General features: G+C 33.2%; 1 protein-coding gene across 1 annotated transcript in view; it reads right to left on the reverse strand.

The window, feature by feature from the left end:
* Window positions 1–15,357, reverse strand: part of LOC145249363 (carbonic anhydrase-related protein 10-like) — a gene marked incomplete at its 5' end in the record, with an annotated part of 1,273,381 nt that overhangs the window by 971,256 nt on the left and 286,768 nt on the right. The window lies entirely within an intron of this gene.

Genomic DNA, 15,357 nt, shown 5'->3' on the forward strand with positions numbered 1-15,357 from the left:
TCCACACAATTACATGCGCATCTGCCCTTATAAGGGTATCCTTTGTCTCTCGAGACTGAACTGAGGCATCAAGATGAGAGTTTCTTTCTATTGACTCAGTTTTTTTCATATTGTTTCTTTAAAATTTGTAATGCTGGGTATGGGGCAGCCAAAAGAGATGCCAAAATTCTCCTGCTTTTTATTGAAACCAGCCGGGAGCTCTTTTTAGTATCCTCGTTGTTCCCTTAAGTGCAATTGTCTGAATTTCTCTTGTACTTGCTTCACCAGGAATATTAGTTAGGTAGGACTTGAGGCTCTTCTTCATAAGTCCTGTAGCACCTACAATAACTGGTATGATTGATATCTCCCTAAAATTTTTATTGATTCCAAAATGGTCGATGTTTTTTGAAATTCAATACGAATGTACTTGATGTGTCTGGGAGTGTTCCTATGTATGTTTTGCATCAAATTGATTATGATAAGTATCGAAAATCGATAATCGGCAAAATCCGATAAATTGAACAAAGTCTGATTTTGACCAAATTTAACACGTTCATTCAACTTAACGTCACAAGTGCATTTGGAAGACTTTACCAGCGATCAATCAGAAATGCTCGGCCTATAAAATTGACGGCATGATAATTATATAAGACAGGGGCGCGGTCAAAATGAATGTTTCTTTGTCGAGTACAATTGAATAATAATACTTTACTTTTATACATTTAACTTTAATTCAAATAATTATGTAAAAATGATTTCGTAAAATTCACCATTAAGCTCTTGGATAAGATAAGGGGCGTCTATGTCTATGTATATATATATATATGTATGTCTATGTATATATATATGTATGTATGTATATATATATATATATATATATATATATATCATTCGCGGACTTTTTAAGAAATACTTTCCTTCTCATCAGAGGAGATGAGTTAGCAAAATGCGCAAAGAAATTTTACTTGTGAAACATTTAATGAACTAGGTATGAAATGGATCATACTAGCGTGAAACTCAAATATAGAACAATGACACATATAGAGTGGGGTAAAAATGAAAATGGATTCACGTGAGAGGATGTTCCCATGGTTGATGAGTACAAAATCCAATGAATTCAGGAGCTGAGTTAAGTCATATATATATATATATATATATATATATATATATATATATATATATATATATATATATATATATATATGTACATGTGTGCGTTTAGTTTTCTTTAATTCCATGTATGTATATGAGTGGGTACATTTGAACATCACTTATATCATAACCTTTCTAATAAAGGAAACATCTTTTTTTCCGCTAAGCGTATACAATTTCACATGGCATAGCATTTTCCTAATAATAAGTGGTGACAAAGTAAATAAAAATAGGAAGCAGTATTATCTATTTTAGTGTCACGGTTTGCTAGTTAGTATGGAAGGTAGATTCTTGCGCGTGATAACAGAACCAACTTGTCTATGGAAATGTATTTCGGATATCAATATCAATGTGTAAAAGACTTATTACATATAAGAGCAACGAAAATATGGCGGTTTCTCTCTCCGCGCCCTCTCTCTCTCTCTCTCTCTCTCTCTCTCTCTCTCTCTCTCTTTATGTTTTGAGAAAAATAGAAAAACCGAATGAAATTATTAAAATAATCAACGTTTCGTCCTTATTTCAGAGGACATCTTCAGGATAATTGAAATAAAAATGTAAGAAAATAAAAAGTCATAGATCGTGCGAAAAAGACAGTTTTTGAATCCTACCCATGTCGGGAAGGACAAACATATGTGTGCGTATGGGAAGGTTGGGTTGTTCGATGTCTATATATACACTTTTAAAAATGCGTTAAAATAAATATATACATTTATTTTTTTTTCTTCTGTAAACTTATTCATTTTGTTGAAATATTAAAGGAGAAACGGTTAGCCAGGATCTGTTTTGATATTTTGTTCTTTGATTATTATTTTCCCTATGCTAGGGGTTAAATGGTAGAAGCCTTTTCTTTGCGTAATAGTATTAGTATTCAATATTAGTGCTGATTCTAAAAGTCTTCTTTTAGCTCTATCTATCACGTATTTAATAATTTTCGCTTGATCTAAATTAAATGATTTAAACATATGTTTGTCCTTCCCGACATGGGTAGGATTCAAAAACTGTTCTCTTTTTCGTATGATCTATGACTTTTTCTTTTCTTGCATTTTTACTTCAATATCCTGAAGATGTCCTCTGAAATAAGGACGAAACGTTGATTATTTTAATAATTTCATTCGGTTTTTCTATTTTTCTCAAAACATAACGTCAACCACCGCTGGTATTTTTTCATTCTTTATATATATATATATATATATATATATATATATATATATATAGATATATATATATATATATATATATATATATATAAACATATATAGTCATTAACAGTTTTTATTATTTCATCTTTTTTCTTATTATTATTAGCAGCATGTGTAACCTCTGCAGAATTACCTCATATGACACGGTATTAATTGGTTGCTTTGTTTTACGGCATATCAACCTTTTTACAGTTATTTAATGTCGAACCCGATCATTTTAGTAAACGCTTTTATTATATTTTAATGAAAATCGCGCGATACACAGCATGAAGCCACTTGTTGGTTAAATCTAACCTAAACAAAAGATGATTATCGCAAAATCATGAGGTGTCTATTAACAGTAGTCTTGTAAAAACCAAGGTTATAAATAGAAAAAAAATACTGAGTAGGAAGAGAGATGTACAACCTTGTAGTTCTTGGAAAGAATCTACTGAAACCAGGAGCTGTATTACAATGAGATATCAAAACAGCGTTTTGAAACCAGAGGATAAAAAGGAAAACCGGACCATTGCGAAGAACGCATGTCATGATAGTATTTAAAAATATAACTGAGACTAGCAACATCCCGTCTGTTAAATAGAGTTTACAGTGAAGACGAAAAGGTGGGAGTAATCTAATCAAATTACAAACACGATTATGTACATCATCAATAAACATTACATAAGACAGACATGCCCTAGCCTAAGTTCTTTTTGTCTTCAAATGTTATTCATAACGTTTGGTTTGGTTGTTTTGTAAAGGATAATTGTTGTTTTGTGTTTTTGGATTTGTAGAACATGATTAAGGTTTTCAAAAGGAAATGCAAAATAGAAAGACCTCAATGTTTTGTAGTATCTAAATTCAGAAGCCTACGTATGAAATCAGCCTAATCTGGTAATATCAGATTCCTCCAAGTGTGTTTTAACGTTTCGTACGTCACACTTAAATAAAATATGTGTTACAGAATCCAAAACAAATCAGCTTAATTAGGTAGTGCAATTATAGCATGTCTTCAAGGCGCAACCATACCGTTATTTTTTTAAACTAGACACACTTTATTTAAGATCGTCTCCCTTCCCGGCTAATAATGGTTACCCTTCTATATGGGGTGCATCCTCTCTCTAGAAAAAAAGTTTGCATAAACTCACAGAAAATTACTATATTTCTAATTTGGAGAAAGAACATTTGATCAGATTGTTTACGTTTTCTTTTTATCTGATAGTATTACAGATCAATTCCACGCGCTTATACCCATTTAAGCAAAATAATATATTTTCAATAACTCAATTTACAGACAATACATTTTACTTTGGGTCTGTGATCATCCTTCTTTTTTATCTGATATAGATATTGACGGTTAACTTTATACCAACCAGTTTGATCCTACACGTATTTTAAAAAAGCAGACAGTTCATCTAGCTGTTCGACCACATACCTTAGTCTGTCCCTCTCCGTTCTCTCGTAAGCGTAGCATCCCTCAAGTTGACTTGCGGCCGACACTGCTGTTCTTATTATCCGATTCTTCTCTGCAAGGGAACCTTTTTCGTGCAGAAGTAAACATGGACCTCCATAAGTCTTCTTGTATTTTCGATATAGATTGTAAATATCAAGACATAATCGGTTGGAAATGCATCGCCAAGTTCTCTTCGATAGCCCTAACGCCTTGGTTGGTTTAGCGGGTGAGTCCTAACAATCTATGTGTTATCTCTTTTAGGACACGCCGTGCTCTCTCGCTTCCAGAACTAAAATGTGAAGTACTTCTTAAATCTCACCCCAAAACACGCAGTCCTTTTAAACTCTTGCTGATTCTCGTTCCTACTAATCAGACCCTAGCACCGCAAGTGTCTGCACTCGGTAAACTGTTGTGAAAATCTTTCATAAGCCTTACCTGTCAATGTAAGCCTTTATGCTTGTATTAGTTTCATGCTCTGCCAACTGCCAGCTAAAATCTTTTTCCGGCAACCAAGTCCACCCAGCTTAATTTCTAATATATATATATATATATATATATATATATATATATATATATATATATATATATATATATATATATATATGTATGACTGCTTTATTTTATCACATAAATTAATATGTGAAAATATAATGTTTTTGCGCAAATTTTCAGTATTTACTTCAACAGTGCTCAATACATATGTTGATAAAGGTAGTAAGTTATAAAAATATAAATGGCAATTAAGCTACACAGAATATTCCGCGTTTCATTTCACAAGCCTGACGAATTCTCAGGAATATTCTGTGTAGCTTAATTTACATACTATCCCATTGATTACTGTACACACAATAACCCTTATCCCAGAGTGTCTTCTGGGCCTTGATAAATGGTGACCACCATGTAATATATATATATATATATATATATATATATATATATATATATCGATTCCAGTATTTTCCCCTATTCCGATGCATTTACGAATCCTCTACTAAATTCCTGATTTCGATATAGTTACTGATTCTGATCCCGATGCTTCTGAATCTCTAAATATTATTCTGTTGAGTTATTTTCCCGATTCTCGTAAAAACACACGTAGAATGTGCAGATATTTTCCTTTAACGTAAAAAGACACTCATGAAGAGCGATCTATGGATTATAAGTTTGTTATTAGTTAGAAATCAAGAAATATTTGTATTTTTATAATTACTAACAGTAGTGGAATTATCGAGTTTAAACAAAATCAGATAAAAATCAATAATTGAAAGAATCGTTTTTCGCACCGGAATATAGGCACATATTTTCCGATTCCAACACCTCAAAAGTTCCATTTTTTTCGATTCCCGATTCCGATTAATCGTCCCAACATTAATGTATATACTAGCTAACTTCTGTTCGCTTAATATTGTAGAACCTGATTAATTAACACTAGTGACGTAGAGGGACACCGATATTCACCTTTGTTTATAGTCGATTAATATAATAATTTATTTTATCACATCTAGTCATTTCAAATTTCTGATAGAGTCTTTCTTCTATGTCCTGTACTACTTCGTGTGACGTCATTTCTTCTAGCTCGTGTCCTCACAGGACAGAACGGTCAAAAGACCAACTATATGACCCTGTGTTTCCTCTATTCTCCATTTACGCACTAACGTTTTACACTGCCATTTAAAACCATAAATAAATACTAAAAAGCGTGCGCTTACTATTTAAACCCCTGTAAAACTGGCCATATAGGTGGATCCTCGATAACTCGGCTTCATATAAACAATTATTTAATCAGCAAAACTAGCCTTCGTGTAAAATTTGATAAAAATCGGTCTAGCGGTTTTCGAGTTCATATGAAACGAGCTCACACAGACGCACAGAAAGTCTCTTTTATATTGTAGTAGAGATTTATATTAGTTATGCCAAAGTAAAGTTTATTCTGTAGGTAGTTGGTGTTAACTTCTGCGAGACGGTGGGCGTATATTGTTTGTATCCCGCCTGAGAGCTTATTTGAGTTTTGTATTATGAACAGCATCGGCTCAAATGAAACTTCATCTTCAGTTAACGAATTATCATTTCAGCTAAAAAAAAGTAAAGAAAATGACAAAACCTCTTTTTAAAAGAATAAAATACAAAATGAATGTTGCCAGCTTCAAAGTGTCTACATGATCGAGATCTTAATTATATCTTGTTACTTCTACTCGTTGGCATTGAAAATAACAAGAACTTGTTTCCGCCCATTTCCTGCGCGACGAACTGGTCAAACCCGTTCAGCATTACATTGATATTTTTGCTTTATCTCAAACACAAACCGCCGTGAAGCTACGGATCGTCATGAGTACGATTTGTCTGTCAGTTCATCAGAGGGTCAGTAACGTTTTAATTTGAAATACTATTTTTGAAAATATATTACAAGAATCTTTCCAAAAGTAAAGCCTCCTATTTTTTTAACTAATAAAATTTAAGAGCTACAAAGACGGAAGATCAACCATTAAAACAAATCACCTTATGTGCCCCTGAACGTATATTTCTACATAGCCACCACCATTCTCAATGCACTTTTGCTAGGAATTCAGTAACGTATCTCAGTTTTTTTTTATCTATGTCCATGAAAAGGATGTTTTCTTAGAGCCTCACACCGTCAATATCTATAACAGAGAGATGAAACTTTCAGTTGATGAATGAATAAGTTCAGTAATAATACAATATAATTCGCAATCCCCCTCCGATCTGTTCGGGCGGAATATAAATAGGACTCATTACTTTTGCAACGCTATCGTACATTTTGAACTAGCAGGACTATGCAACGTTATCCATAAAGATACGAAGTAATTGATTGTTATCTCTAAAACACACACACACACACATACATACGTACATATATATATATATATATATATATATATATATATATATATATATATATATATATATATATATATATATATATATATATATATATATATATATATATATATATATATATATATATATATATGGCACAATCGCATGGACACAGCGGTTCTCGCCAGATCACCGAAGTTAAGCAACGTTCAGCCTGGCCAGTACCAGATAGGTGACCATTTGGGAAGGTTAGGCGCTGTATATACAGCGTCGTGTCGTAGAAATTTCCAGGTTGGTATCTAGGGACGCGTTAATTCACTGGAGAGATGCACCTCCAGTCTTCGTTAAGACATGCAGCTAGGAGATGGAAACAGATTTAAAAACGTGCGATCTACTATATAATCTGTCCTGTGGCATTCATCTGCACCGACGAAGATAGCAGTAATACCAAAAAGTGTGATGGCTTTTACACAAAACTTTTACAACTATAAACAAATCATCTGTGTGGATTTCTGAACATCAACGGAGGGTCCATAATATACAACACACACACACACACACACACACACACACACACACACACATATATATATATATTAACTAGCATGAAGGCATGATGATGTCCGGGATTGAATAAGGATGAGGATCAACAAATGTTTCCTCCTTCTATACTTTTATTTTCATCGATATCATTGAAATTGCCCATTTTAAATCGAATATATTGATTGCCTGCTTCAGGTAACGATCTCCGCCCAGATGTACTAGAAGCAAAATTCACTGACTTAATCCGTATCCATTGTAGTCTACATTGCACAGTATAGAAACTACTATTGACTTTATGAAATTATTTGTAACTAATCACGTGAATTACAGTTAAACATACAAAAGTTAAGTATCATTGTTCAATTGTGCTATAAAATGAAACACTCACTTTAACCGCGCCTACATCTTATAAAAGAAAGTTACATTTCATAATATATGCTGGGGTTTTCTGCTTTTGCCGTGATAAAACATCTCAAATGCAAGTGTGGTGTGTGGTTGAATAAAAGTGTTTAAACATTTCGTTCCTCCTTGTGAAGTTTAAAAATAAAGATATATGGCTAACTATTTCAGAGTCTATAGGAAACGAACTCACACATGCACCCACACACAGAGATAAATTCTTTTTTTTTTATAATAGTAGATAGATATGTACAAAGCATTAAAAAGATATTGTCCAAATTGCAACGCTATAAAAACATTTTTACCATTTCATTTTCAATTGAGATAAGCAAGCTTCTGGCGTCTAATGGCGCTGTTGTGGAGAACTGATAATACACTTCGATCTTAGTCCCAAAGCAGGCAACCATAGAAATTATGTTTTTTGCGACTAGGTATATTTTACATGAATTTTAAAAATATTTGAATATATACAGGGCATAAACTCATAATATTTAAAAAATAATATATCAAGTTGAATGTAATTCAGACCAATAATATTGTGGGTTCTGCGTTCGTGCTTGGCATTTATAAAAACAGGAAACGCGTTTTACTTTTAATTTATTCACATCAATAATATTGAAAAGTTTGCGTTCATGTTAAAAATTTATATACGGGATATACAGTGCTGTTTTATTTTATTTATACCAATAATATTGTGGGGTCTACGTTACTGTTTGACATTTATAAAAAGGAAATACGTTATATTTTTAATTTAATCAAGAATATTGTGAAATCTGCGACAAAATTTTTGAGAAATAACCGGGTAGAAATACACGTTGCGTAACAGATGAGGTATTAGGTATAATTCGATTCGACCTTGCACTCATCTAGATGTTGAAGGTAAAAATTATCAGTACAGGCGATACTAAGGATACAATTACTGATTTAGTTAAGACTTTTACCCGGCTATGATTGATTGAACGAGAGCATGCTATCGTCGTGGATTAAATAAAGCGTTCCATTTGACATTCCGTGCCAATTCCCTGGTTCGATAAAAAGATCCCAGCGTTTCACAGAATTCATCTGACGAAGGTCGGAGATTACATCGGTCAAAACGTTGTGAGAATAAGATTAAAAATGGGGACAGTAGTCCGGATAATCTAAATAAGAATTAGCAATCCGCATTCCCCCCCTCCCCAAAAAAGTCATGATTTTTAAGAATTGTCATTTCTGAAATGTTGAGATGAGGATTGGTTATTCGTATTATTGGGATTCATCACAATATTGTTCTCATCTTGAACGCGATTTTCACAACGTTTCAGTCGATGTAACCTCCGACCTTCTTCAGGTGTATCTTGTCGAACTCGGGAATGTTTCTGTCGAACTCTGGAATTTGGACGGCATTTCGAGCGGAACTCTTTATATACTTCACGCGGCTATCATGCTCTTGTTCCGTCAGCCATGACTGGATAGAAGTCCTAAGTAATTCGCAATTGTATTTTTCGGTCGCCCACAGTTCGACAGAAACATTTCCGAATTCGACAAGATACACCTGAAGAAGGTCGAAGGTTACATCGACTGAAATGTTGTGAAAATCACACTCAAGATGAGAACAGTAGTCCGATTAACCCAAATAATACTTTAAGAATTGTTTTTATTATAATTTAATATCAATGATCTTTCTCGAAGATCAATATGATAGTTCGAAAAAAACAACAACAAACAAACAAAAAAAACAGATACAAATTATGTATCCTAATAGAAACAATTCCAAAATTTAGTAAAGCTGTTTTAACAATAACTACTTGGCTTGGAGATTACACACACTCCCTAAGATGATTATTTGAAGATTACATACTTTTCCGGAAATTATTATTTGAAGATTAAATACTTTTCCTAAGATTATTATTTGGAGATTACATAATTTTCCTAAGATTATTATTTGGAGATTAAATACTTTTCCTAAGATTATTATTTGGAGATTACATACTTTTCCTAAAATTATTATTTGAAGATTAAATACTTTTCCTAAGATTATTATTTGGAGATTACATACTTTTCCTAAGGTTATTATTTGGAGATTACATACTTTTCCTAAGATTATTATTTGGAGATTACATACTTTGCTAAGGTTATTATTTGGAGATCACATACTTTTCCTAAGATTATTATTTGGAGATGACATACTTTTCCTAAGGTTATTATTTGGAGATTACATACTTTTCCTAAGATTATTATTTGGAGATTACATACTTTTCCTAAGGTTATTACTTGGAGATTACATACTTTTCCTAAGGTTATTACTTGGAGATTACATACTTTTCCTAAGATTATTATTTGGAAATTACATACTTTGCTAAGGTTATTATTTGGAGATTACATACTTTTCCTAAGGTTATTATTTGGAGATTACATACTTTTCCTAAGATTATTATTCGGAGATTACATACTTTTCCTAAGATTATTATTTGGAGATTACATACTTTTCCTAAGATTATTATTTGGAGATTACATACTTTTCCTTAGGTTATTATTTGGAGATTACATACTTTTCCTAAGATTATTATTCGGAGATTACATACTTTTCCTAAGATTATTATTTGGAGATTACATACTTTTCCTAAGGTTATTATTTGGAGATTACATACTTTTCCTAAGGTTATTATTTGGATATTACATACTTTTCCTAAGGTTATTATTTGGATATTACATACTTTTCCTAAGGTTATTATTTGGAGATTACATACTTTGCTAAGGTTATTATTTGGAGATTACATACTTTTTCTAAGATTATTATTTGGAGATTACATACTTTTCCTAAGGTTATTATTTGGAGATTACATACTTTTCCTAAGGTTATTATTTGGAGATTACATACTTTTCCTAAGATTATTATTTGGAGATTACATACTTCTCCTAAGATCATTATGTTAATAGTAAACATAATAAAGGCAGGACCATGAACACCGATCGGCAACTCCACATCATCTATCTCATGAACATCTACAAGCAAACAGCTGCTCTTCATGTTAAGCTAAGAAGTACCAAGTAAGATAAGTAATACAACTCCCGATATATGTAATCATTTCATCACGACCGAACGATGCATTGACGCCATTTTTTGTAGCCTAGTTCTGCGACGTGATGAACCGTTTACTTACAGCCACTACTGTTTCGCCTTTATGCATTAAAATAATAGCGTCTCTAACTATTCACATGCACTCCTTTAGATGGTAAAAGTTTTTGTCGGGTTTGTTTTCTTGTTTATTGAGCAGAATAGGAGGAAAATAACATTGTGTGATAAAATCTCTTACAAAAGTGGCTAAGGGGAGATAACTACGTCAATATTCTGGATAATGTATTAAAAAGGGTACTACTGGCTGAACAAATATCTATCATTGTTGCTGTCATGGAAACTCTCTGCTTGAATAAAAAACCCTTAACAAACGTAATAAAACATGTTTGAACTGATTTAGCATAATTCAGAGACTGACAGATGCATAAGAGTTTAATTTTGATTTTAGAATTATTGAATAATGTTTCATTTCATGACATATCAAAGAAAGGAAAACAGTTTTTAGAAACGAGTATGCTATAAATGACTGTCGTAGTTACCTCCCCTTTTGTAATTAATCTTTATGGAGGATTAATAACTCGTTAAACTTAAAGATGAAAATAAAAGACAACATTGAATAATAAAAGAATCATTACGCAATCTCTATATATTTTTAGTTACACCAGAATATTCTTCGAAATCTCTGACTTCCTATTTAGAATTAAACCAGCGGTTTATGGTGACCTTGAACGGTCATTGTTAACCGCTGGAATAATTGTAAAGAGGAAGTCAGGAATCTCGAGTTATATTCAAGTGTGACTAAAAATATATACATATTGCGTAATAAATCTCACTTATATATATATATATAATATAATATAATATAAAGCTGAATGTGTGTGTGTGTGTGTGTGTGTGTGTCTGGTCACGAACAGGCAACATTATGGTTGACTATTTAAAAAAAAAACTGATTACATATAATGATAGAAGATATATCGAGACTAAAGAATGGGTATGTTTGATCTGGTAAACGGTGGTTCATAAAAATTGTGGGGTCTGCGTTCGCGCCTGGTCCACAAAATATGGAAAGAAAAAATTTAAAAATGAAAAAATAAAAACCTTTACAAGTGTTTTTGATATAGATGTACATAAGGATACTTTGATAAGTATGTTTTTCCTTAAATAGGAATGGTATAATAAAATTATGGGGTCTGCGTTCGCGCCTGGCCTCCATAGAATGGAAATCGGCACACACTTTAATAAATACCTTTCATATCTATCTGCGTATGTATACTTTGGTAATTATTTTCAGTTTGAAGAAATACGGTATAATAAAATTATGGGGTGTTCGTTCGCTCCAGACCTCCATAGAATGGAAATATGTCACACAGTTTAACAAGGTTTTTTAATATAGATCCACAGAATATTGTGATAGTTGTTTCAGTTTGAACAGATATGGTATTATAAATTATGGGGTTTATCTATTTTATTTTTACTTTCATCATATTTTGCTTTGGTTTTTATACCCTCAAATTCGAAGCTATCTCTTTACAGTCCTTCCTTTTCATAACCTATCACACTTTAATAAATCAGAGCCCATTTTCTGTAGTCTGTTTTTGAACCCAGTAAACGACGCGTACTTTTGCTAGTATATATATAATTGTGTATTTTTATAATATGACAGATAAAAGGAGAATTAAAGTAGAAATGTTAGGATGCGGAGAAAAAACTGAGGATGCAGTGTACAGTGTTAGGAAGACAGAAATGAGAAAATAGTAATTTAGAATAAAAGTTGGTTGGTTTGGTTGTTTTTGTTTTACGGCATGTCAACCCTTTTCAGGTTATTTAATGCCGAATCCAAAGATTTTGAATAAAATTGTTTTTACAAAATATATTTGTTTTTTGCAAGTCAGTTTCTATTTAACCCATAGTTAGGACCCTAACAGGTACTACCACTCCAGGTCAGAGTCGACCTGGGAGCAATGGCAATCAAAGGGTGGCTCCACACTCCCCAAAGCCCGCAAGCTGGAGCCTCACCATCGGATATAGTTTAAGGTCATATCCAGGACCTAGTATAAAAGAAAAAAAGATAGAGAACGTAAGTGACTAAAAGAAAAAGAAAGAAAGAGACAGAAAGAGAGGGGATCACGCAATGAGGTACTAATAGTAGCAGTAGAGGTTCACATCATTACATGCGTACAATTATGTCTAATGCATCGACTTTAAACCAACAAGTAACGAATCATTTCATAATATATAAAATGTTTTAGCTTATTTTTACTGAATGCGTTGATCAATAAACGGTTGTTGGTGTTGCTAAATACACTAGCGAACTTAAGCAACAAAATTTTATCATAAAGAAATAAGAAATAATTGAAAGAAAAGCAACCTTCTGATTAGTTGATATATTTTGAATACCCGGATGTCAGAAAATGTCATACCTGATTGGTTAAGATATTTGTGACGCATTTAGAATAAAAACAAGACTGAGTCAGAATCAAAACACGTTGACTGCATTGAGTGAATCGTGTTGAGTAAGACTGGCCCAGGCTATCACGTGAGGTTAAATTGATAACAGCAGAAAAAGATAAATGTGAGAAATGTTGGTAGTTCGAAGCTACGATCATGTAAATTTGGCGTATGAGGGGCATTCCAAAAATAATAATTTTTTTCTTGTCTAAATGGACCAGAACAGTTTAAAAATTGTTATGATAACTGGCCTTAGGCATTGATTACCTGAAATTTGTATCTCTGTGGTGTAGATATTGACAGTGTGAGACTATAAGAAAGCAACATCTATCATGTTCGTGTGTCGGAAACAGATATGCGTCATTGAATCTCTGGCAAAAATGCATTGAGAATGGTTTTGACTATGTGAAAATATAAATTCTAGAGTGCGAAAGATCGTTTTTTTTTCTTAGATGTAGCATTCCTGTTGTAGTTCTTCAAGTTTTCTAGTTAAAAAAGAAAGGTGTACTTTTGGAGCAACCCCTGTACGACAAGAACGGGCGCTGAACTTCACTGCACATCAGTCGTTCATTGCTGCTAAAGGTGCATTGAGAATGGTGGTGACTATGTAGCAAAATAAATTCTGAGTCATAAAATATCGCTGGTAATAATACCACTCCCCTCTTTGTAGCTCTTTAACTTTTTGAGTTTAAACAATTAGAATGCCCTTCTTTTAGGACTACCCTTATATATTGGAAGCGATGCATTAATCAGCAAGTAGTGCTTACATGTCGAGGTAAAAAAGAACTAGGTTGCCAAGGATGTGCACGGATAAACTCGAAATACTGTGTGCCATGTAACGTCAATGACGTCATAAAGAGTTCTGGATGCGATTTTGTGGAAGCTAGTGGATACTTAGTGTTTTCTGCGTAGTAATCTATATTAGCACGTTCGCTTTATGTCTCTCTCCTACACCTGTATCGCGATTAATGATTAAAATCTGGATAAAAGTTATTTTACTAGTCCTGACACAGATATCCTTTTTAAGTTTTACTTTGCGATCAACTCTTATCAAGGCCCTGACACCACTCGAGTAATAATTGTTAGCTATGTGTTCCAACAATATGGTCTGTAATGGTGGAACTTGGTTAGAGATTTATTATTTAAGAGGAAGGCTGAACAAGAACTTATTTACATTAGACTTGAACACGACCATGTTATAGTCCGTTGAGAAGCAGCACCACAATATTTTAGAAAATATAATTTTTGAAACATGATTACTATTTTACGAGTGAGAGTTTCAAAAGGAAGCAACGGAAACGTTGTTAGTGCATCTTTTCTTTATATGCAATTACAGATTTAAATAAACTCTAATCTCGATATTTTCTCGATCGGCTGTGAATGCTGGACAATCACAAACACCACGAGGAAAAGACAAGAAGCAACTGAACCTTGGTTCTTCAGGAGAATTTTGAAGATATCCTGGACAGAAATGACAACAAAAAAAAAACAAACAAAAAAAAAAACAAAAAACAAGAAGGTATTAGAAATAGCAAACACAGAAAAGTTCTCTAATAAGAACAGTACGAAAAAGACAAATGACATTCATGGGCCATAGGTAGAAGAAGCAGAGGACGATAGCGAGAAGCATACGCTGACAGTATTAATAAAAAATGATGAGCAACAATGAATTCATGAATGCCGAGAGAGAGAGAGAGAGAGAGAGAGAGAGAGAGAGAGAGAGAAAGAGAGAGATGGAGACTCATAGCCGTCAATGCCTGGCAGACAAGGCATCACTTGATGATTATGATGATGATGATGATGATGATGATTCTTGACATTCAGCTTATTACATACTTATATAATACAATTTTTTGCTATAGTTAATAATTAAGGAAAGTCTTCTATATTTATCCGTAGTGGCCATTATTTATTCTTATTTTCTTTCCTCACAACAAAGACAAAGTTACGCAAATAGTCGGGTTTTAATGTCAGCGAAATCCAGTTATCCCCAAAATGCACTTAAGATTGGGATAAAAATAAAATTTGACTCAACCGAGAAGTGAATCAAAAAGAATAGTATGAAAACGGATCCAACATTTTCCTATTTACTTGTCTCCCCACGAGGACAAAGTTACGCACCAATCGGGTTTTAATTAGGAGGAAAACTAACTTCCAAAAATGCTCGGTTCTAGATATGACCTTAAACTGTATCCAATAGTGACACTCCAGCTTGCGGGCTTTGGGGAGTGCGGAGTCACCCTTTAATTGCCATTGCTCCCAGGTCTACTCTGACCCGGAGTGGTAGTACCTGTTAGGGTCCCAACTATGGGTTG

The sequence above is a fragment of the Euprymna scolopes genome, chromosome 28 (assembly GCF_053919585.1).
Source record: "Euprymna scolopes isolate OS-2025 chromosome 28, ASM5391958v1, whole genome shotgun sequence".
Classification (NCBI taxonomy): domain Eukaryota; kingdom Metazoa; phylum Mollusca; class Cephalopoda; order Sepiida; family Sepiolidae; genus Euprymna; species Euprymna scolopes.